This window comes from Struthio camelus, chromosome 12 (genome assembly GCF_040807025.1).
Source record: "Struthio camelus isolate bStrCam1 chromosome 12, bStrCam1.hap1, whole genome shotgun sequence".
NCBI classification, from domain to species: Eukaryota; Metazoa; Chordata; class Aves; order Struthioniformes; family Struthionidae; genus Struthio; species Struthio camelus.
The window spans coordinates 17268703-17295326 of NC_090953.1; the positions used below are offsets into that span (position 1 = coordinate 17268703).

At 37.6% G+C, this 26624-nt stretch overlaps 1 protein-coding gene across 2 annotated transcripts in view; it reads left to right on the top strand.

Moving 5' to 3' along the window:
* Window positions 1-26624, top strand: part of LIPC (lipase C, hepatic type) — a 62380-nt gene that overhangs the window by 18203 nt on the left and 17553 nt on the right. The window lies entirely within an intron of this gene.

Genomic DNA, 26624 nt, shown 5'->3' on the forward strand with positions numbered 1-26624 from the left:
TATGTTATCATTCAAAAACAACACCTTAAGGGGATATAACTAAAATGAATGGTTAACTGTTAGTCTGAGCAGTACTTCAATTTTTTAAACTACACTATGCCAAATCTACAATATATTCTTCCTTTATTAAATGATGCTTATAATGTTTAACAAGTTTTACACTCTGGTGATTGAAACACTTAAAATAAGTGGCAAAAACCCCAGATTTAATGCAGCAAACTTTTTTTAGCACTGTGAGATTGTGTGAAACACTGTTGAGAAATTATCATTGTCAGAAAAGCCTTTCTTCCAGTAACAACATCCTTGTGCAGTTTTACCTCTCCTTTTATCCTTTCCCTTGATGGAGTAGCTAGAAAAAACGTTTACATAGATTCTCCTCCACCTCCTGGAAGTTAAATTTTTGTTTAAGGAAATTTCCCATACCTTTGAAATGCAACTGCTTCAAAACTGAGTGTTTTTACACTGACTCCATCTGATGCCTCTCTTTGACAGCCACTCCTCGTCCTTGTCTCCCTGGCAGACACATCCCCTTTGCAACACACCTTGCAGACCCTTCCTGCCCTGACCAAGTCTCTCTGAGCACCAGTCACAACCCCACACCTGGCCTCCTGATCCCTGTGACTCAACCCCACTGAAACACATGCTTTTCTTTCTAGGGAAGCTATATTTGACATTCCTGCTAAGAAAGGGAAGATAAAACATCAGTGTAGGATGAATGAGAACATTTGAATCCTGCTGGCACACAGCTCTGTGCCTGCTTTCTCCCACACATGCTTTCTAATGTAATTCCCTTTCATTGTGAGACTCTGGAGAACACCTGGGACCTTTGGAAGAATGAGACAGTTTCAACAGTCAGGATATAGACTACTTTAAAATAGCTTTGAAACATGACCATATCCCTAAAAATCCATCCTTAATTCATTTTATAACGAGCTAAATTCTTTCTAAAACTATTTATAAGTTAGAACGCCTTCCCCTTATGTATGCCGAATATCTTCCTAACGTTCTAATTTTTATAAGATTCTTTTGCCTGACAATTTCGCAGACTCTGCTCAACTAGCCTCCTGATGAATTCAAATTAAAAACATGATAATTAAATACAGAGAAATATTTCATCCTGTCATAATTGTTGACTGTCTAGAACATCAGAAGCTGTTATAAAGAAACTGACTTGTCTCCATAGCAATAAGGATAGAGAGACCTAGAAACCTGCCTGTGATAAATGATCTGTTGTAAGATCGCTTTTAGAGGAAGGTCCAACCATCTAGGCAAACGCCAGACATCCTGCATCAGCTTTGGCATTCGAAGAGCCATACAGTCCCTCATTCCCGCTCTGTCATCAAATCAGATTCCAGTTCTTTCATTCCTGTTGCTACTGTCCTCCTTTCTCTGAGGTACCCTAGAGATGACTGGCATCAGCTAACAGTTCCTATGATCCATGTCAAGTTGCCCGACATACAAACACGCTTTATCCACAATTTATAGAATTTAGAGTAAATCACAAACAGAAGAACATTATAGGGAGCTCTCCTAAAAAACTTGCCCTTAATTTGCTGAGCAATGGTTTTATCAGATATCCCATAAGTAACCTGAAGCTTGTCTGTGTCTCCAGACTCCAAAGCTCCATGTTTCCATCTCCATAATATCCTCTGCCTTCCTTTTCACGACATATATTCCTTCTACGCTGTCCTACTGAAAGTTAATGTTATATTCAAACAGGTCAGCTCTTGCATCCTCTCTGAATACTGCTGTTATCAGACAGGCCCTATGAGTCAGCAACATCATCCTTAACTGCACACTTCCAGTGTCACTTGCCTAATCCCTACAGCATTTTGCTCAAATGAATGACATTCAGGGAACACGCCTTAGGCATGTCTGGGCCAGAACTAACACAGCAGTAATAGGATTTAAGCTCATAAAAGATCTTAAGCATATTTCAAGACTATATTGGCTTTTAATTTATGCCTCCAGATAGAGTTATCTGTCACAGTGGCACAGAGCAGGAAAAAAAACACAACATAGGTTAAGCCATCAGCCTTGCAGGCATGGGAGGGAAGGAAGGAGCCCAGGACTGCTGCTGCAATGGATGCAAATACTTGTCTTCAACACCTATGCCATATGATACTTATCACATATGTAACTGTGCTGGGTTGTCCAGGCACGTTATCTGTATAGCAGCACACTTCCCTTACTGACACATTCACACCTTACAGAGCCAAGGACAAGATTAGGGAACTTGACTCAGCTGTTATCTGTTGTATGGGAAGTGTGGGAGACTTCAGCACCAGTGAACAGCTCTCCATCCTAGGCTGAAATGCTACAGTAAAACTCATTTGTATGCTTTATTGCCAATCCACCTTCAACAGAACACAACAGTTATTTGATTGAAGGAGTAAAAAAAATGGAATTAATAGAAGCTCTTTTGGGCTGGGACCGCTGCTCACTGTGTATGTCTGCCCAGCACACAGCCCTAGGCAGCCCCTATCCTTTTGGATGCTTTTGTGCTACAGACACAGTATTTGACATGGTTCCTGTCCAAAGGAATATACAGCCAAAAAGACTGACCATAGAAAGATTATGACTTACACCGACAGATTTTATGTTTTATTAATAAGCCATTGGAGAAATAGAATGGGGGGGGGTCTGTAAAGATTTCTTCACTTTTTTTTTTCCATTTTGCATACATTCTAGCACCAACATAGACTGGCTTGGGAACCGCTTTACATTACAGCAGATAGCAGTATCTCTTTAAAGGATTATGGATCAATCCCCTGGTTGCTCTGTTTCCACTTGGACTTCCATATGGCGGAAACACAGCTAGATTGGCAGAGCACATTGGAGAACTTCTGGCCTCATACAATGTAGCTTCTTTCCCCTTTTTGCCATGGACAAAAGAGATGCATGAGTATGGACTAGAACTTTATTTCCTAATTGCATGCTTACTACCCCTTTAGTTTCTATTTCACATATAAAAATAAAGGATATTTTAATTCTATCTAGAGTTTGGGGGAAAATAGTTAAGTAACATTTTTTCTCTCCCACAAATATTTCAGGCATATATTCTAGATACGTAACCTTTCATTATCTGTATTTCCCTCCACAAGTATCAGGAAAGCTGAGCTGGGAAAGCTGTCTGGGAGACATAGGGCATGTTAGAAGCAAACAGATGTATCAGTTCCACCAAGAATCATCCTGCAGATGACAGTAAAGAACCTTTAATAGAAAAAAGCAGCCAAAATGAGATTAATTCACAGGCTATGAGTTTTGGACAATTTTGTTGTTGATATTTCATTTTACTCGATTCAGGCTAGAACTACAAACATGCTGAAGCACCATTTGTGATATCTCTTGCCTGATATCTGGGAAGCTTCCAGTGTGTTCCAACAACATTCACAGCATGATATACTGGGAAACGCACACAAAAATATGGTGATGTGAAATTTCCAGATGAGTTTGGTGTGGCAGATTGGGAAAGTTCAGCTGGTGAAAATGGGTGAGCAGAAACAATCCAGGATAGTCTTTGACAATCAATCATTATAGCAGAGGTTGTACCAGCCTCTTATGTTAACCAGTCTTTGTTACGTCCAGCTAGGGTGGCAGCTATAAAACGCATGTGGAGCAGAGCCTGCCCCAATAAAGAAGTCTATACCTGTGTTGAAGTAAGAGCATTTGGTTAATTAATAAAAAACAAAACAAAAAAGAACCCCAACCCCTGCGAAGCCCTTGTCCAGGACTAAGTAAATGGCAAATCGCCTAATGAAAAAGAGCAATAAAGCTGAAAGATTGTGAAGGAAACATGCTTAGGACAAAAAGACCATTCATTTTAAGGAATAATTCTCACTACATTTCAGCAAACGTGCCCCAAGGGGAAGCTACAATGCAGAGCACTAACTTAGCACCGCACAGCACTACAAAAAAGACATCAACTGAAAAGCTAGAATAACAGCTGCATAATTTTGAAGTTAGAGTACAGAATATTTAGAATACAAATACTATAATTACACAGAAGCATAATTCCAGTTAATTACCTGAAAGTTTAGGAAAGAACTTGAGTAAAATAAAAGAAACTCTTCCAAGTTAATGGAAGGTTTTGGTAATAGATTTGTCAGGTCCAGGTAGAAGAGAATGTATTTCTCTTCATTAAAAAAAAAAAAAAAAGGCCTTTATGTGAATCCATAGAGGAAAATTATGTGAGTTATTAAACTTACTGTAGAGGAGTAATAGATGGATCTAATTCAAAATGAATTGAGCAGAGAGTGACTTTTCCTGCTTGTCATGCAAGCTGTTAGTCTAGGCAGTCTCCCGTAAATCTGAACAAAATCCATGACACTTCTGCAAAACAAAATGAAAGAGGACACATAGCTTCACTTTCATTTCTAACAACTGAGCCAACCTCCCATACAAAATGTGAGATACAGCTCTAGCTGATAGCTACAGGAGCTTGAGAAGCTAGCATTATCCACAGACACTCAGTATACTTGTAGGTGGAATATCTATTATCAGACATATAATTTTTAAAAAAGCCTGAAATTGTATTTTAATTATTAAATGGTATTGCAACAATACAAAATTTGCAATAGCAGAATCAGCACAAAGAAAGGATCAATAGGAAAAACCTGTAAAGTATGGAATAGAGGAGGCTGCCCACTGCTGTCAGAGATAACAGAGCTCTCCACATCCAATTTGATTAAGAATTCTTATTACCAAATGTCATCAGCAGCAGTGATAGGTATTACCTAGTTGCCTACCTAGATAATTATATGTCTCTACCATTTAAGTCTAGCTTACTTTCCTTGCTCTCTTTGCATACATAATCCATCAGAATCAGCATGGTTATGAGTATATACAACACAGCTTCTGCTAAAGTTTACTACACCTGAAACTATCAGAATACTCTATCACCACAAAGTACTTTTAAAATTTCCAAAATCAGACACTACAGAATTCTTACTTGTATATCACCATCACTGAGAATTTTTATAAGAATGCATTTAGTTAAAACTGGACAAAACAGGCAAGTTGGTACCTGAAGACAGGGAACACAGCAGCAACATTTAGAAGCTAGGTTTCATTTGTGTTGTGAACCACAGCAGAACTCACTTGTTCATTTAATACAGAATGACTCAGTAACCAAGATTTCCCCCTAGAATCCTCCAAATGTATTGTCCAAAAATGTATTGCCCAATAGTTTTAATCTAGTGAGAACTATTTCTGTGATTGATTAGTGTCAAACCTATCCCTTGTCTTGCAGACTCTGAAAGGAGAAAAAACAAATTGTTAACTGCCTGGGCACACACTACGGAAATTATTGCTACAGACATTTTTTCCTCACTTTCTAAAAAAAGAGCATTTTACCAATCTAGAACTCCTAAAATCAAAACTATTATGCTAGCTTTTAAAGAAATGAAAACAAAATCCCTAACTCCCTGAATAAAAACACAAAAATCTTGTGTTCATTTCTTCTCTCATTAGAGAAGAGAAAGAAAACAGTTATCACAGCTGAGATGCCTGATGATATTGTAGAAGGGGTGAAAAAACAGCACAGAGAAAAGCCCAAGATGCTCAGCTAGAGAATGTGGATGCTTAGACCTTCACTTCTCTATTAATGCAACTTTAATTCTCAAGCTGTCTCAGAGATTAGAACAAATGCACTTTATACCTATCCTTCTTCTCATGAAAACATGAAGATCGCTAGAAGAGTGAAAGATTTTAATGGAATATTTCTGCTATCATCATTCCCTGTCAGTGAAGGACAAACTACAGTCTCTGCACATTTCCTTAGCTAACGATCAAGCAATAGTGGAGAGAGTCTAAGTGTCCATGTCAATTTTGTTAAATTTATGAGCCTTTGATAAGGCCGAGACAGCTGTCATGCTATTGGGATAGTATAGCTTATTCCTTTTGAATTGTCTATCTGTTTTTCACTGGAGGTCTCCAAGGAGAACCTGAAAAAAAAAAAGGATGGCAAACAGTTCTCAGTAAGAGTCCCCTTACCACAGTGCTATGGGGTTCATTCAGCAGCATTCACTGGTCAGCCACCAGCTGTGAGGTATTTTGGGTTGCATTAGTATGCTGGTAATGCTCAGCTTATTTTCTTTTTTTTCATTTTTCTTTTTTTTTTAAACCAGATCAAAAATGCTATTCTTCAGCCAAGATGCAGACATGAATGAGAACAACCTTGGCTGACGCTGACTCTGCAGTGGACAGAGGCAGTGCTAGCAGTGCAGCCTGCCTGCTTCATCCAGGGTCCGATATCAACCTGTTCTGTGTGCTCCATGTCAAGGTGCAGCTGATGGCATTTATGCCAGCCAGAAAGCAGTCCTCACTCTGAGATCGCTTCCCTTATCATGCACAACCATAACGACCAACCTAGCAGAAGCATTTTTCTTCTGTGTGTCAACACACAGGGAGACTGGAGAGTCCCCAGATCTAGAACTCACTTCAAGGATAGGATGAATTTCCTACAAGCAGTATTACTCATAGCATCTTTTTTGATAAAACAGATGGCACTGTGCTAACACTTGGCTGCTTTGCTAGAGGACAGGGCAAATTTGGGCATGTGGATTTGCTAAGTCCATATAAAATCATACAATAAAATAGGCTACAAATATTTTATAAAGTAAATATTAAACTCTTTTAAATAATGAGGAAACTGAAACAAATGTTTGCTGGATATTATCATTGCTCTGAACAGATAGGCCAGAGGGAGAAGAGAATTATGCACTGAAGCAGAGAGGAAACACTAAAAACAAAATCCATTAATAAGCTCACTGTTCAGTGTGCATTATATCATCGTGTTCTGTGGTTTATCCATAGAAGCTAGGATATATTGCTATTTTATGTATGGTCTTTTATGTAAAGCTTTAGCTCTGGATGTTCTAGGTTGATCTCAGATGTAATAGTAAATAACAAAGGGGATAAATCATGTACTTGATGTTCCAGGCATGACAGTCAGAAGCAAATAATTCTGCTTATCTCTGTAACCTTCTGGTATGCTACCAGCTGTGTCACTAGAGATGAACCAATTGATGGTTCACAGACACAGGAGAGCACATTTCTGAGACCTCTAAAGAACCTTCCATGGTTTAGTAAGAGGAACAATTTGATATTATTTCTGGTTGCTTGATAAGATGACAATATAATTTGTAGGTGCTGTCCATTTGTGGCTAATTTCAATATCTTTATACTACAATGAAAAGACTAACATCCACAGTATGACTGAGTAGGCATTACACACAAGCCAATATACATGACCTACCTTTCCAAATTGTAAGAAATTAAGGTGTTCAGTGAGGTGGTCTTCAGGAAGTTATTGAACCGCTGTGTGCACGTGCCTCAGGCCATGAATAGACATCCTTTTCCAAATCCAGGATAACTGCCTGTAATACTCCCCCAGTACGATTTCGTAGAAGCCACCACTTTTATCTAACTCATGCAGCAGATCAGTTCACGTAAACATACCCTTATTTGTTTCAGGCAATATAAACTAGGTTAGTTTAAACAGTTTAAATCAGTGATCTGAGCTAGCCTACCTTATTTTGTTTGCAGTAAATAGGCAATACTCCAAAATAGGAGCACTGGCAACAAAACAGTAAGAGTGGTAATCTCTGGCTGGTAGGAGGTGTTAAAAGTGCACTCTTCACTAGCACAGATGGATGCAGAAGAGGATGCCTGTCCACTGTCATAATATGCTCCTTTGTAACGCGTACTTAAGTACCAATTTTCCAGAACACAAAGTTATACACTCTAATACATGTTCAGGTTCTTAGATACAAGGGAAACTCTGCATCCAAATAGCTTTGGTTCTATTGTTACAGGAAATAAAATGATGTTTTTAACTGCAAAGTGAATTTAAATACAGTAGAAAGAAAAAATCTTTCCAGAAGGGCTTTTAAGTTTTGAATTATGCAAGACTTCCTCCCATTCTGAGTCTTTAGTTCTTTACATATGAATAGCAGTCCCATTTTCTTTGCCTTGCAAACTATAACAGATTCCATATAAAATATGCCAAAATCAGGAGCATGGGTTACAGTGTTATATGCACCTCCTATGCAATATATGGGAAAGCAGCTTTTGACAGCCTGGAGTAGTTAAGGTGACAATGCAGAGTTGGATTCCTAGGCAGAAATTTAATTCTGCGCATAAATGTAATCCCCATATCTGCACACTCAGGTTTCCTTCTTTCCAGATGCTGCCACCTCCTTACATTTATACAGAGCCATACTTAACAAAATACTAACTTGCAGCCACATCCAGCTGTTGCCTCACCCTGTGGAGTGCCCCTGCTCCTGCCCAGAGTGTTACAGGATCAAGCCCGTGGCTCAGTCTCCCTCTCTACAATGCAGGTACTTGGACTTGAGGGTCCAAAGGCTGGCCATCAGGATTTTATTCATACCACTGTTCTCATGAAGGATCCTGTAATTCTGATAATGCATCCTTGAATGCCTTCGTTTATCACATCTACACTTTGCACAGAAAAGCTGGAAATATGTGTTGTTCTAACATTGTTCTAGTACTTTCTTGTAGGCTTGCAAATGTTCAGCAAGAGCAGCTGTTCACCAAGCAACAAAAATCGTGATCTGGCTCTTCAGCTGAGCCACTAATCATTCTTCTGGGCTTGTGATTGCAAAAAAATGACAACTGCTAGATGGAACCATTCCTTTCCTCCACATTGCATTCATGGGACTTGCTAGCTCTGCTGTACCCCTCTAAGCATTAAAGAAGAATCTGCTTCCAACTGTTCCGAGACTCTCATTAGGTTCCCCCAACAACTGCTATGATGTTTCATGTTACTGCTCAAATACAATTGGTTTGTAACGCTTTGTAGAAATTTTAAATTCTGAGCTTACATACTTTGTGATAGTCAACTGCACACAGAGATCATAAAATCAGCTTTCCAGGCACTTTCAAAGATACTTTTTCTTATGCTACTAGAAAAAGAAGGGAAGATTTGAGCTGGTTATGTCGATATTTTTCACAGAATAGTCTTGAGAGCAAATTAAAACGTAAATTTTTCTACAATCATTGCTGTTGGGAGACAAACTTTTTGCTCGAGTCTTTAGATACATCCTGCCTCTGGTTGAATTTTCACATTTAGAGTTTCAGTGAACAGTTACCTGATCAATTATGTGATTTCATTTCTTTTTTCACCCCTTATGCTGACTCTGGTACTTGTCTGATGTCTGCATGAGCCAGTTTGGCTTACTAAACCAACATCAAACTAATCCAGCAGAAAGAAAAGTGAATGTTCATGTGCTGGCAGAGTGAAGTGAATCAGATCGCTGAGTCAGATAAGTGCAAGAGCAAGTGCCATAGTCACTGCAGTAATGCTCAGGGGAATGGGAGTTTCCTTTTGAGAGCAATAGGTCTGCCACCTTGCGCACATCACCATTCCTAGATGCTCTTTGAGTTCCTTGTCATCTCCATGGGTGTATAATTCCTAGGATCAGGGCTGGGCTTTACCTTGGTAGCAGGGGGTTCTACCCCTATCAGAACTGTATAAGCTTCAGTAAACCCCCCGACTCTCATTTCCCTATTGGGCAAAGAGCGATGGTGCACATCCTGGCACTGAGTCTGGCATCACAATGCACCACAACAGGTGGCAACACCACCCCTTTGCAGCAGCAGGTATCCCCACTGGCTGTAAAGTATTAGTGCCACTACCTAGTACCTCTAGGAGCAATAACTTCTAATTCGGAACATCTCCACTCTCAGTAATGCATGCCTTCTCCCTCCATTTTTTGGTGCAACCCTTCTTGCATCTTTTTAAAATTAGGCTCCAGTCTGCCAACTGAACATACAAGGTTATCTTCACAGTCAGACTAACAGGTATACATATCTGAAGACCCCCAAAATTAATCATAAGCACATATCTCCAAGCTCACATAACATTCTACTGAATTAATGTTGTTCTAAGCAAGACAAAAATCTGTTTCCCCTATCTTCTTGGATGCTTGGTAGCATTTGTCACACGGGGCTCACATCCTGACTAGGCCTCTGAGTTTGACTAGAATGCAAATAATAAACTTCAGAATTATTGAATTCAGGGAAATTACTCTGCTGTACTGATATGTATATTACATGTATTATTTATACAGAAGTCCAAAATAAGCTTAAACAGCTGAAGATGCAAGTAGAATGTAGATAATCTTGGTCTAATTATTTACCCTTGAAAGACTAATACAGCATAAATGCATCAGTTCGTTTTACAGTGATTGCAATATTTTAAATCAAAATAATCTCTTTCCTTTCCATATTGCTTTCTTGCTAAACCACTATGAACAGTCGTACAAAGCCAATGTTCTCCTCAGTGATACAACTCCTGGCTTTTTGCCAGTTAGCTAACTTGTGCTGCCTTTTGGTGGGTAGGTGACTATTTCAATACAAGAAAAACAAACTTGTGGAATCACTCAGAAGCACTGCAGACTACAGGATTTAAACCTTCAAAACAACCTTTTGTTCTCTTGCAATAAACTCTCAACAACAACATACCATTTTTTAAGCCCAAAAATCTATAAGCCTACATCATTTGCTATCAGATTTATTCAATGCCACTGTATCTATTTAACTCAATAAGTAGCTATCACCACTATTAGCATTTTTATAATATACATTAGAAAATAAAGGCCTTACTGTGAAGTTTATCTTCATGTTATCTGAGCATTCCCGAAAGGTGACTAGTTTGCAACAAGGAAGCAGCAGAAGCCAATGCAGAGGCTACGTAGAGGTTAACTGTGACTTGCTACCCTGCACGTCTGTGACAGGGAAATGAAATAAGTAACTTCACTAATTAACTAATGCCTTACCCACAAGCATACCCCACTGTGGCCCCTCCCAAGAAATATTACCTGCAAAGCACCCAGGTTCAAAAATGATATGCACACAGTGCTTTTAGTAATAGCTTCTCATGAGAGGTACTTCCTCAAGGCTCTGCTCACTAACCCTAGTCAGGGGCTGATTTCCTGAGATTTCCAGGCTACTACCACTTGTCAGCCTGCCCTTTTTGTTCTAGACTATAACTGGCTTATTTGGAAACTTGGCAAATCAGCCTATTTATTAGGGAGCCTAATTTTGCATGATCCAATTCAACATCTGTGATAGAAGAGACAATCCTGCTATGAACTTCTCAAATGAATCTTAGGGGAAAGCATCCATGCACTCAGGTCCACTAATTAGCCAGCTGATCATCATCTCTTCAACAAAGCAGTTGTAATTCAGTAATATCATATATATGTATTCTATGCAGTTCACATTCACCTCTTGGGTGTGAGAAGTCTAAAATGTGGTAATGATATAATAGTCAGAACCTATGTCACTGATCAGCAAGCAAAGCTGTAAGTGGACTTGCACTTCTAGTGCACTAGGTACTATAACAAGAGAGAAAATTCTTGAGGAGAAAGCCAACAAACTGGTTAGCACCCACAAAGGGTACTAAGTACTCCCAGCTCCCATTGATTTCAAAAGGAAACTTGCAGACCTTCTGTTAGCCTTGCTGTTGCATAGCCAAATCTGAACAACCTTTTCTGGCAACTGCACTCTTGATTCTTTGTTTGTGCTTTCCAGGCTGTCAGATTCAACGCATCTGTTGTTTGCTGAGCTCATCCTCACCTTTAAGTTTATGGAGGATTTTCCTATTCTTATCCCAGCAAGTATCACAAGCCAAATCCCCATATTTGCACTCCTGGAGGCTGAGATCTCACTTAGCAAAATGTACATACTCCTTCTGGAAAAATTTCATACTTCAAGTTTATAAAGCCCACAAAATTTGATGTGTATAGTAAAATTTAATACTGTCCACATTTGTTGGCTTTTCTTCACTAAAATAGAATCAGTTTCCTTTGCAAAACAATATCTGCTTTAGCACACTTTCTCTGCGCTGCCCTGCTGGATGCTATTGAGCAGCTCCTGGTGGCATAACATCAGGCTCAGTTTCATTAACCATCTATCAGTAAATCTAATAACATGCAAAGATTTTCAACAGCTCAATCATGGTTCAGTTAACTTATGATAAATTTCTCCCCAACAAAACATCATAAGCAAAGATCAAAGAATCTCAAGGGAAGCATTTTTTTCCTCACATTTGTACTTTTCTGAAGCTGGAAGGAAGAGAGAATAAGCAACAGCAGCTGATGAATTCAGGCAGTTTGCACTCCCAATACGGAAACTGGTTATAAAACTCCACCCTGAGCAGGAAGACATCATGGGGAAAAAACTAGCATTTTTGCTCAAAGTATATTGTTTATTACTGGGAATCTGTTGTTCACAGGAAGTACTTGACTGACTTACTAAGACACTGAAACCCTCTGTACACAGACCAAAGTCATCGTGGCCAACGTAAGCATTGTGCTGTTTGACCCTCCACCACCCTCTTTCTGTCTGTCCCTGGCTTTCTGTTTGTTCTGCTGACAACTCCTTCTTCGAGCAAACTGGGAGACACTTTTTGGATAGAGAGCTTTTCCATGACAAGTTTTCAAATTAGACTTGCAGTTCAAATGTTCATTCATTTTGCCAGTTTTTTAGCAATAGATTTTAGCAATCTATAATTAAGATATGTTATCTGAAAATTTTGTAGATGCTTTCAGATATCCTAAGAAAAAAAATACATAGTAATTGTGCTATAATTAACTTTTGGAATGTAGTGACTTTGTTCATGAATTTCTATGTTTTCAAAATAGGGAAAGCAAATTCATTCTTCCCAGTTTGGTTCAGGTAATTCTACAAATGATGTAGAAAAAATATTTACGTAAAAATATTCCAACTGAAAGTGAATTTTACAGTTTCCTTCAGTTTGACATACTACTGTGAAAGCCCAAGCATTCAAGACTACTGGAAATGGCAAAACAGATCAAACTAGAGAGGCATCTGGTCTGAGAGAAATCAGTATCAGTTCAAAAAAAGTTAAGGAAGAGCTTAGCAGGTAACTACTGGATTACTTGCACATAAGGGAAGATTCCTCCTCTTCAGGAAATTAGTGGTTGACTTATACTCTGAAGAATAAAGCTTTGAACTCATACATTTTTATGCCACAGTTTAAATCTGGATTTTCTCATTCCTCCCAGCTGCTTTTGGTCAATAGCTTTTAGAATGACCTGTAAAACTGGGAAAAGAAATATAGGCAGCATAAATTCTGATAGCAGAATTTTCAGGAATACTCATCTTCTTACCAGTTCTTACTTTACCTTAAACAAAGTTTTACATGAGAAGACAGCATTTAAAATAATCTAGTTCAGGGAGGCAGTAGGGGAGGAGGAAAGCAGAAGAAGTAGACAAAAGAATTGGAGAATAAGCTTATCAAGACACACAGAAATCCAAAGAAAACAAATGGCCCAATCCTATAAGGTGCTGAGCACTTGCAACAGCCATTAAAATGAAAGGTAGTTGACCAATATAAATCATTTCCTGAAGTCACGTCCAAAGGAATAGCCTGCCTTTCTGTGATGGATACACACAAAGGGTCTACGATTTTAGTCACTGCTTGGCCACCAATCCATTTTTATCTGTCTAGACATGCTTAAACTGCCCCCCCCACCCCCCCACACACACACAGGTAAAGCTGGTTTCTTTCTTGCTTTTTGTGTTCCCCATGAAGCCAGCATTTTCCTTTGATCCAGAGATCAAACTCACTACAGTGCTAAGGGGCATGAACTGGCAAGGCTATACAAAGTACAGCTCACACTGCTCTTTTGTACCAGGTGTTAAAGATGCCCCTGTATTAAGGCATTTTTTTTTCCTTGCTTCCTACTTCAGTGCTGTGTTGAAGGATGTCAGGCTTTAAGAGGGGCATGCATTAACTCGTGTCTCCAGAGCCACACTTACATTAACACACACACTGTTCATGTAAGCAATGCCTCTCTGAAACAGTAAAATGATTTATAGATATAGACATTAGGTCACAGCAAAGAGAAAACCACACATCTCCTGGAAACAGCAATAGGAAGCTTCTCTTCACCTCTTCTTCCCCTCAAATGGGAGATAATCATGGGAAGATTACATGACTCCCAATAATTAGATTCCTTTGCTACAAATACTGGATAAACATCCTTTAGTAGCACAAATCATCACTGCTTATAGGATGAGAAAGATTCAGAAAGAAACTAGCGTAATTACTCTGCAGGTACAAGAATTTTAAGGGTTATCTAAAACTACTGCAACTGTTCTGTTAGCATGTCCTTCACCTGCATTAAGTACCATCCTCAGGGCCTCTAAGAATTGTCCAACAATGCATAGAGGCACAATGAAAATTTAAAAACATTCATGGACATTTTATGCACATGCTCTCTAAATATTAAACACCTGAACCTTTCAATACCACAGCCCAAAGTAATACTTCAGTCATATTAAATGTTGCAGCTTTGAGGAAAAAACATGATACATTTCATCAAGTGCGTATAAACATAACGATATGTATACATAGCATTTAACATATGTGTACATTTATATATATATATATATGCACACTATATTTGTATATATACACACACATATGCACTTTACACAACACTGGATAAGATAATTATACAATAAATTTCATATATGCATAGTTATGAATCAAATGATATTCTTCACTGATATGGTTAGTTACTTCATGACTGCCCTCCAATCCACATTTACTCTTTGGAATCAGATCAGCTTCAAAACTTGCCAATTTTGAAGTCATCAGGAAACAAAACAAGTGTTTCTTTCTCACTGCATCCCAAATTTGGGATTTCTCCCCTGCAAAACAAATGGCCCAGAAACAATTCTCACTGTTTACATAGTAACAGGTTAAAATTCCAAGATTGCATGCCCCTGCAGTGCTACAGAGAGGCAGCTTTATACCTTTTGAAACTCAGATTTAAGCCTTTGAGCAGGACACAAATCAACTGATGACCCCTCTTACTGGAACTTAGCATCATGACTTTTAAAATATATTTCAGATCATTTTATGTATCTTGTCTCTATTATTAGAATCATCATGTGCAAAGGTGTCTGGTTGTATTGGTAAAGGGGATAAAAATCCAAATGTTTTGTACACTGTTAATATTTTAATGTTTTTTTGTACTGTACAAGGCACAGATTGTTAAGTATCCCACAACATATATATCTTCCATAAAACTTTTCATAATGCACTTCTGGCATGGCCTGCAGAGCTCCATAATAGCGTTGCTCATGCTGATAAAGCCTTACCTCAAACTTATTCCAAAAATTCTGTATAGGACACCACTACGTGATCACTCCTAGCAAAATGATTAGAGATTTTTTTTTTTAATTAATGCACAAGTGATAACAATTGTTATAACCAGGACTAATGCATTCATAAGTTGAAAACCCTAATAACAGGTTTGGTATGCAGAATCTACTTAAAAATGGGTCAACAGTAAATAGCTAAGAAGAACTTTTTCCTTCATCTTAAAGGGTCCAGAATTTTCTCCAAGTCAGTGTTTGGTTAGACATGTTTCTAGACATAATTGCATGAAAGTAGTTTTGTAAGCAGTATGCACTGCAGACATTTTAGAAGAAATAACTATTTACTAGGCATTCACTGTAGATGATGCGTTTGGAGAAATTCAGGATACAATGTAAATGATGCAAGCCTTTTGATACTGTATCAGTGACATCAAACTCTTGCTTAGATGAACATACCTAGTGATTCTCAAAGCCCACAGTTCCTTTGTGCTGCAAACAGGATTTCCCCTCAGCTATTTTAGCTTTACTGAAGCTTTCAGACAAAAACAGTAAAAACAAAACAACTCTATAAAAAATACAAACAGCATAATGAAAAAAAAAGAAGAAGAAACAGGGTCATCTCTGAGAGGCAAGACAACAGGAGGAAACAAGAAGGGAGGGAGGGAGAGGAGGATTTCTTTTAAAACACAGCTTTCCTGGAAGTCCAAGAATGTTACAGGATCAGATGCCAAGTCACCAATCTTAGACTGAGACATTGGATGCTTAATTAGTTCTATTCCCTGAACTGAACAAAAGCCACTTAAGTAGACTAGGATTCAATTATACTCAAGCTGGGCAGATTCCCCCACTTTACCACTGGGCTGGCTGGGGTTGGAAAGCTATGGCACCCCTCTAATTGTTACTTTCAGGCTGAAGGCTAACACTCGGGCAAATTCCTTCTTTTTTTCCTTACTGCTGCAACACAACCATCTTCCACACACCACTGACTTCTTTATTTCCCTCTCCCTTTTTGTGACCTCTGAGACAGAGGTTTGTCTTTCTCTGAATATTTGAAGGATGCCAAGCATAAATATTTACATGAGGAGTTTGTGAGAGTAGCTAGTACCAAAAATTCATAAGTAAACCTACAGTTCACCAGTTTCCCTGTGCAGATAAGGCTGGCTGTGTCTGAGCCGACACTGGCTGCACTCACCACCTACCAGCTCCGCTCTGTAGAGCGCTCCCCCATGCAGCCTTTCACCTTACATGGAAAGCAGCTATCGGCCCGCAGACTAGGCTGGAGGGCAGCCCACTGCCCAACAGGGGAGTTTCATTCAGCAGTGTCTTACTTTGCTAATAGTCTAGTGATTCTAATATTTCCATCTACTCTTCCTCATAATTGTTTTCTGAGTTTCAATTACACCTTTTTGCTGTAAATATTTCATTTCTCTTTCTAATCAATATTGTGATCCAGAAGTCATGCTGGATTTCTGATATCTTGCTATCTCCATAGCAAGCTGGCACCAGGCAAGTGACTTCACTGCCAGATCACACAGCTAAAAAGGCAATCTCTCCTAAAACACAACTTCAGTTTGCAAAACTTTTTTTTTTTTTAATTTTTCCCTTGTCATAATAGTGTCAATTTAAGTGAAATGATCCCAAGGGATATGCATATAAGCAATAGAGATTTCCTCTGGGTTCCTTAGAAATAAAATTGAAGAAAATGTAACATTCTGACTCATGAAGGTATAGCAAGATTAAGGTACAGTTTGAACCTTTGATCTATATTTCCTATTTAATTCCTGTCCTGAGCAGACTTTTTATTGGAGCAGAATAGGAAAACATTTTCATATCCTAGGAATGTTTTACCATGTAAATTGGGTGAAAAGCCAAAATCTCACCAGGAACAAAACTGCAAATCAAAGCTCAAAACATCTAAAAGTGAACTAGTCAAAATGTACTGTTAATCAATTTTGATTTCAAGTTTAATTTTTAATTGCCAAAAATGAACAAATATTTCTAGATAATCGTTTTGAATAACAACAAATACTAACACTGGAATTTGAATGTAAAGAAGTTTCAAATTGAGATATTTTTCAAGACCTGTTGTTTTCCACAGATTGTTTCTGTTTCAAAATCTGTTTCTGTGACCAAAATCAGTCAAAGGTAATGTCAGGCAGCTCAAACATAAGAACAGCTACAGTGGATGAGACCAGAAGTCCACCTACTACAGTCACCTGCAGAAGTGGCCAAAAGCAGATGCTTACAGAGCAGGGGAAAGTTACATATGTGTGTGTGTGTGCATGTACATACACATGCATACATATACATACATATATAGCTCTTCCAAGTACTCCCCCAATCATGAACCATTTGCAGCTTAAGGATTTCCTAAGTAAAAGGTACATGTATTTTGTAATCTTCACTGGATTTCTCATACGCTGACAATTCCAGTCTGCAATTAACCTGATATAAAAGCTTAAAACCCATATCACACCTGGTAAAGAATTCCACAGAGTACCTACATGTTGTAGGAAAAATCACTTCATCTTCTTTTGCTAACTTCTTTTGATGACCCTACATCTTGTACTGCAAGAGACATGAACAACTGAACCCCCTCTATATCTTCTCCATGCCATTTAAGATTTTCTTGATCTCTATATCATATTGCTCTTTCAGTTGTCTCTTCTTCTGGCTGAAGAGCCCTAATCTACGTAAGCTTCAACATATGTCTTCATTCATTTGCTCCCTTCTCTCTATGTGATAAACACTGTATGAACAAAAATATTTCATCCAATCAGCTTGTGCCTGTTTCTTCTTTTTGCTTTTAAAATGAAGAAAAAAGGAAATGCCAGCTCCAAATCAGGCATCTGAATACTTTGGCAGAAACCTTGGCCAAAAAATTTAGTCATGCATATATTTGCAAACAAGCAATTCCATGAAGGGAGAAAAAACTAGTACTGGAATGAAAGTCTGCAGAAAATAGAGAGGGTCACAGTCAAAGTAACCATGAAGTTTATAACTGAAAAAACACTACACATTTTTTACCCAATATTTACCCACTTTAAATCTTACTTGATTTCAAAGCGTGTGCATGTGGGGTGGGAGGGAGGTTCTGTGAAAGTTTTGGTTAGGTAAAAGATAGAGGAGAGAATTACTTATTTGTTAACATTACCGTGTAGTAACAATTTCAGACCCATATTATGTGCTAGTCCAAAGAGTTCTTGGAAGGACTAATATTCTAATGAGTTCCCAGTATTTTTGTTCATAAAATTCAGATTAGGTTTGATGAAACCCTTGAGGTACTGATTTCCATCTAGCAATTATGCATTGCACAGGTAGCACTTAAACTCTCATATTTAGAACTGTGTTTTCAGATGAGGAGACTAGGATGACAGCATATTTGTTATCTCATAAATAATGCTAACAGTTTAATAGTTGTGTGGTTGGTGCATCCTCCTGTACCTTTCTAGAGAAAGGGATTTCAATGTATTCTTCTGCACAGGGCGTCAGCATAGAACACAGGAGTTGAGGTCAAAACAAAGAGGCACTGCTGAGGCTTCTGTGTCCTAGCTTTCCTGCTCTTTGCAGTAACAATTGTCTCACAAGTTTATTGATTATTGTACCTAAACTGACATTTTTAATGGAGAACTAGTGTTTTTTAATTAGTTGACAATGAAGAACAGAAAAGAATGCAAAGTTTTTTTTACCTTTCTTAACTGGACTAGAAAAGAGATTTCAAGCTTTTGAGAATCAGCATTCTCCCATGGAGTTTTCACCTGATATAAAATAATGAAAGGAATACTTAAAATTTTGGGGCTTGGATTTGCTTCATTGTTTGCTTTCTGCTCTAACCATCACTTCCATGTTTGATTGCGGGTTTAAAAAAACACGGAAGATAAGTTTTGAAGTTTCACATAGCAAAAAGGAGTTTTACAGCGAAGAGAAAGATTAAAAGAGCAAGGCAGAAGAACCAAAAAATAGGTGTTTCTTCAGATAGTTTTGAGGCAATCCAGTGTTCATCACCAATGAGAGAAACACGGATTTAGCAGGAGAAGGGAAAACACAGCATACTTTAAGACATGTAAATAATAAACAGAGCACTTAGAGGAAAGCAATAGGAAGATCTGATCTTTTTATTTTGGTTACTGCATTTACTTTCTCCTTCTTTTGAGACCATTAAATATAAAAGCATTATTTGATTGAGTGACTTATGTAAGAGAGGGACGCCTGAAGAGCTGAGGCACACAACAGCAAGAGGAAACCAAAATATGATAGTATTTAATCTATGCTTAGTCATTTTTTCCAAGATCTTTTTGCAAGGCTTTTGCTTTGATGCTCTAATTTTATTCTCCAAGTCCTGAAATACTGTTATTTAAGGTACCCTGAGAAATTGAGACTGTTTGTGTATGTCTCTACCATCAACCCAAATGCTTTCAAGAGAGACAATTTCAAATAAACAGCAACAGTAGGTACATAAGTAGAAAATTTAAAATGAACTGATAAGGGTATGTCATCAATTATTCTGATATAAGCAATTACTGAGGATAGCTTGCACTCTTATGTTCTAGACCACCAAGCAAACAAATTATACTAAATAAAGATTAATGCTGAATACCTTGATTATTATTTACAGCTTTTGTATCAGCAGTGAATTCAGTACTGGGTATTTTTTCAGATTGCTTTGGAAAGCATTCTAACCAGAAAAAAATACAAAAGGCGGGGGAGGGAGGGCTCACCTAAGTACAAACTCCTTACTAACATGTTAATAACACTTTTTAAATCATAGTTCTGCTACTAGAGAACCAGATATTGTATTTTCTGCTTTCTCCCTTATCCTGCCTATCAGAAATTAATTCTGTATAGGAGTAACAAGACAATGAAAGTGATATGTATCCCTGCTGACAGTTCTAACACTATGGTTACTAATCACATCTGCAAACAAGTTTCTCAGTGGCTTACTCTTCTGCAAATAGGCCAAGCAAATACAGACCCCGGAGGTCCAGGGAGAGTGGAACAGAGCCACCTTCACTTTGTTAAACTGCAGGATGAGTTTTTATGGTTGACCTCAGACCACTGTCTTCCACAGCACTTCAAAGGATGTTAGCAGTGTTTGATAATAACTGTGCAGAAGGGTGAGCTCATGAAAGATCAGCTGTATTTAGACACCAGAAAAAGGAGATTTCCCAAGCTTAAAGTTGTTTTAGTAAAGAATTAGAAGTTTTACTTTTGGTAGACGTTGGATGGGTCTGCTTTTCAAAATAAAAATACATATCCTCTGTGCTCTAAAGGTAAAAAAAAAAAAAAAAACTGCAAAGGTAAAAATCACAACAGATAGATTCATCCCTGCTAATTAAGGAGCAAATTTTTGAACAGCCACTCATACATATGCACACCTTCCACTGCCAGTGTCATTGCCTCTTGAATGAAAATATGGGTGTCAGCTGCAAAGTTTTCTAGTATTAGCCTCTTTCTAAACTCATCTTTCATCCAGTCCCAAGAGTCACTAATGCCACCTACTAGTAGCATTATCTTTATCGGAAAGCCGTGAAATACATACTTCTCAAAGGAAAGACAGCCAATATGATTGAGATAGTTTTACGGGCTTTTTTCTTCATGGATTTGTTCCAGTAAAGGGTTAACAATAGTCTCTCATTTGCTTTTACGGCTGTTCAGTTACAAACTACACTTATTTTATGACGAGTATCTGGACTTCTCTTTGGTATGCATGCATGCAAGACAGGAGCAGCAAGAAATGACAGCTCAGAAAACTATGACACTTTTCAGATAGAGCATCTGATGCTGAGAAAAGCATCACTTACTCATTATTCCTTTAAATGTCAACAAAAAGGGAAGCCTTTTCCAACAAATATATTTCTAAACAGACCTCTTAATTTTTAATCCAATTGCTTCAAGATTTTTCCTTCTTGCTTGCTATATTTTCATTCACTTTTTTGGGAGTGATACCACCTTTTCATTTGGCAAGGTGAGCAAGTTTGGGAGAGTAAAGATATAAAAGAACTAGATGAGAACACGAAAACTGTTAAGCACAATGATAATATACCAAATAGCAACAGACCTTCGTTTTGACTGCCTGGGACTCCAGAGCAAGCAAAAAACCCTCGATCTCCCCAAAAACCCACACCATGTTTTAAAGTTCTCACCTGGAAACTACATGAGATGGAATTTTCAGCAGTTAGTCAGCAATATCCAAAAACTTAGATAAAAACAACAAAAATCAGGTTAAACACAAGTACCTCAATTATTAAAGAAAACAAGGAATAGTCACTCTGCTTTACAATACTGTTGGAAATTAGTATTATAAATGCAAACAAATGCTAGCTTCCATATCATTAGCTCTTCTTCCAATTGATAGAACAAAATATCTATTGGATATGATGGATTCTGTGATATATTCCACCTCCCATGGACCAAAAAGTTATTGTGTCACTGTCTTTGCTCATTTTTACAACAGAATTCCTTAATTCTGGGGAACTCAGCAGTTTTGTGGCTTGTTTTTCAAACATGTTGAAAACTAGTCACACTGAAATAACATGATAATATGTAAGCACTCTTTTAAAAACGTATTTTCATGTATGCAAAAAGCAGCAAGTCATCCAAAAGGTGACTGGAGATTTACTAATGTTCAAATAAATCCACTCATGAACATGAAAGGAGGCTGCAGTAAGGCTCAGAAAGCAATTCAAAAAAAAAAAAGGAAATTTCTGTATACAGGTGTGTGCACGCACACACATATACTTTTTTTTTTTAATGTATTCTTAATATACATGGAAGCCCAAAACTCAGCTTCCATTGAGGTTTATTTAATGTTTCAATTACCTATGGATTAAGTGAGTGCCTTGAAACATCTTCAACCCTCTTCAGGAAGACTTTATATAGAAACTCTGCCTGTAGGGCTCCATGACAGGAAAAAAATTGCTGAACATTATTTTTCTCGACCAGAAAAACTAGCTTCCTTAATAGGGAATAACAATCTTGATTAAACTTTTTGTGCTGTACTGTAGGATGACTTTGAAACGTATGACTTAGCAAATATTACAGTTTTGTTCTTAATATGATATGGTTCTAGAACCATAGACATATTTTGTCCTCCTTACTCCTGATAAATCTTTAGGCAAATGTTGTGGTGAGCAGCAGATAATTTTGTGGTATTTTCACCCTCACTAAGAGATGACATATAAAGGAATATATTTAGATTTGGGATCTCTCCCCAGAAAGGCATACAATAGTTCATGGTTTCAAATCCTGGTCAGTGAGCGTCCAGATCCCTGTCTAGTTTCCAGTAAAGAAGTTTTCATTCACAAACCTTAAAACATTGCTATCACATCTGTAAATCTGAGAAGAGTCACCAAAAATTTCACAGCTAGGAAAAAAGATGAGAACACAAATGGCTGAGGCCATTAAATCCAAGTCAATCTCCTGTTTACCTGTAGAAGCAGGTTAATCCAGAAGAGTTGGTTCAAATCATCTAAGTTTATTCCGTATGGAATTATCATCACTATTTTCATTACTCCTTTTTCAGAAAATTATACATTTCCAGACACATAGAATAGATGATTTCTTTATTAGCTTTCTCATAATTCTTCACATGCTCCCTTCATCTTAGCTTGGAGTTAGCTTTATTAGAAGCAGGACACACATGACTTAAAGCAGTAAACGCTAACAATGGGAATCAGAATTAAATGCTAATAGTGGGAAACGGTAACCAAACTATATCTCGCACATCCCAACTCTGCATAGCATTCAGTTAGCTACTAGAGCTACTACCAGGAACGTAAGTCTTCATTTCCTTTGTTTCCATTCCAGTTGACAAAAATGTTTTATTTTGTTCAATTTGGAATCATTCTTTCATTCTTTTGGTTTTACTTTTTAGCAAGAAAATACAATTATCTCAGGTCAAATGTAGAAATGTTTTGGTTCGTCTGCCAACACTGACCAAAAATGTTTATGAGAAACTTTGCTATGTTATACTTAAGTCATATCTAGAAAGCTAGACTTCAGTTACACTCCAGCTACACCCCACTGACATCATTAACACAAAGTAAGAAAAGGTAAAAGGTTAAATCTCCTCCACAGTAGCAAGAAGTCGTGACAATTTTTCTTGCTTGTGACTAGCATGTTGCTCTGCATGAAGCTAATTTACGACAGCCTATGGATGGCCCCGTTGCATTGCCCTTCCCAAAAGGATTCGTGTTAGAATAGGATCTCTTCAAAGAATGAGGCAGTTAATTCAGCAACTCCTTCACTTGAGTAGGAGTTATTTTTCCAGGGTGAAACTCTAAAGTGTCCATATAATCTATGTTCCAGAAGTTCTTGGTATTTTCAGCTCTAGCTAGCATGGAAAACTGTTTTTAGTAGTTTCATTTTGCAGTTTTTGTAAACATTACCTACGAAACTTTGCAGTTCCCTTTGATCATGTCACTGAGTCACTGGTATGAAATTTTTAGTTAGTCTCTCTTTTGGGAGACAAACTCTTCAGAAACTATTTCCTTCTCCAAGTCATTACATGGATTAATGGCTTGAAGCAGTTCTTTGTCTAATAACACAACAGATTCTATTGGAACCTTTCATTTTTGACAGCCATGAATAAGTTCAAACTGGATTATAAATTCCCTCTTCTCAGACTTGCTGGCAAGCCGAAAGCTCACCCATTAAAGCACCATAAGTACTATCACAGTGGACGTAAAAAGAAAACAGCTATTTATTAGTCATGTTTTCTGTGGTAGGCGCAAACAATATGGAGAGTGACAAAGTGCCTTTGCATTGTAACAAGCACTAAGGAAGTAAAAAGAAAATGAAATATAAAACAGAAAGGATGTGTACAATGGAACAGGCATAAGTTGCATAATTTTTTGTTTGTCTTTTTGCACTAAAAATAGAATACAGTTCTTATCTTTGCGTACAGACTACTCACCAAATCCTGTTTAAGCCTGAAGTTAAGATTCTGTCCTAGATCTTTACCTTCTTCTGGTATTACTCTCTTCAGAAATAGAGTCCCCTCCCAGAAAAAACAAAACAAAACACAAAACAAAACAACAAACAAACAAAACCACCCCTCAAAGCACAGCAGAAACCCTTGAGTACACAGAAATGCAACACAGAAATGGTCAGGCTCAGGCCTAACTAGCTATCACAGTCACAAGTGCCATTAAAGAAAAACATGAAACACCATATTACTGAAGGTAAGAACTTTGATACCAAACCTTCACCAACTTTGAAGCGTTTTAAATTCCAGCTTTTGTAAATAGCCAAACAGCTTTCTCCTACCATAACATTTCCTAGATAGGAAACATAACATTGCCTGGAGTTACTTGGAATTTACAATAATTAGTGACAGAAGGAAAACAGTGCACATCCACTGTAATGCAGTTTGGGAACTTTATTGCCAGGATGGGGGGACTGGCATTGACTTAACCAAATAAATATGCTGTTTGTGTCATGCTTTTAATTATAAGAAAATACAATACTGAATAAAGTTTGTAACAAGAATCCCTGAGATGCGACAAAAATACAGTCCGACTGAAACCCAGGATGCTTTCACATTAGAATTGTTTGTGCTGTGTTTATAAGATTCCACTACAGCAAATTTATAAGCACGGAAGAATCCCATCACTAAATACGCTTGAAGGATAAAAGTTCATCTGTAAATGTATCAGAAGCACCTTGTAAATTGTCAAAATCTTGTCAAGAAAACAATGTCACAACCTTTGGATGTATTTGCCAACACAACATAGACATGAACACATTATGGTGTAAGATGTTTTCTGAAAATGTGGACAGACATAAGAGTTGTGATGTATAAAATACTAATACTTAATAAATGTGCTGATTTAGAAGATAAAATAAAATGCAATACTTTAGTACTTTCTTTAACAAGTTGTATTTCTCATGGATAAAAGTTCCTTAACACAAGAAGGAAACTGAACTAATGTAAGTTCAGTTCCCACAGACATAATTTCAATTTCTTTCCTAGCAAAGAAAATACTCCCTTTTCCCCTCCAAGAGGATTTCATGATGTATTACGGGTTTTTAGGTTTAATGAAAACAAAAGCTTCTTCCCTGTCCACTTTAGCAGTGCTGCTGAGCAGCTCTTGCAGCTTGAATTGGTGTCACTCAAACATAGTAGCAAGAACTTTGCATACTATTCTGCATGTGAGTAATAAGTGTCTCATACATCAGCGTTATTGTTCTCTTTTCCTACCAAAAACATCTTGCTTGATGCATCTTGGAATTATATTTTCCTTTCTCACAGCCAAATCAGAGATGACTCATAGTCAGCTTTATTATTGATTACTATAGCCAAGTCTTTTCACCCTTGTGTCACTTCCCATTTATGAGCCCCATTTATAGAGAAATTCTTATCAACTGTATGACCTTGCACTTTGTAGTATGAGATTTCTACCCATTTCTACTGCTGTATTCTCAAGGTCACTAGCTCTTAGTGTTTAACTTTTTGGTCTCCTCAATGTTAGTAAAATGCTTTCCAACTTCTGTCAGTCTTGTACCTTTCCTGCCTGCTTTATTAGTGAAAACAGTAAAACAAGATTAGCCCCAAAACCAGTCCCCAAGGAATCCCATCAGTGAAATCTCTCCACTCTAAAAGTTTTCTTTTTAACCCAAAAAACTGTAGCCTCTCATTGATCTAGTTCATCACCCCCTTAGCTCCCCTCCATTACTAATCCCCATTTTCTGTAGCTTAACTAATGATTATACAGATTATTTCCAGACAAATAAAATTAAATAATCTGGAACCTTACCAGAAAGCAGTTCCAGGCCTGTTTGTCACAATGTGCTTTTTGCAAGTTTCTGTTTTACTCTATTTCATTTTTCAGAAGTTTCCCTATACTTACGTTTTTCCTTCTAAATTCATAATGTTGATGAAACCACAGTTGGCTAGTTCACCCTGCACCCACTTTTCCTAAGTATAGATATTTTTGCTTTCTCCAGTCATATGGGACTACCCCAGGTACTTAATAGACAAGTCTGAAAATGCTGTCCTATATACACCAAGCTATTTTTTTTTATATATTAAAAAAAACACATACTAGTATAGAAACATTTCATCTTAGCTTTTTAGAGAATCAGTTTAACGAGTTAATAGTTTAACGAGTCACCTAAATCTCTAAGCAGAGTTATAACCTTGACTAAATGCTTGTTTTAGTGTAATGATGCTTGCTCAGCAAATACTAGTAGATGTACATCAGTAAAACTTTCCCTGCAGAGTTAACAGCCTATGAACGCACTTGCCTATGCAATAACATAAAGCTACAACACCTGTACCTAGCTTTTACAATATCTATATATTCAATAAAGCACTGTAACAATCAGACCAATGTTTTCCACATAATTTTTCTGCTCAAACAGATGGACTCAGGTGCACATCTAGACTGTCTCAGCTTTGAGAGAGATTCCTTTTTTGACCCAAACTTTGCAGCTTAGACCCAACTGTAGTTAGGCAG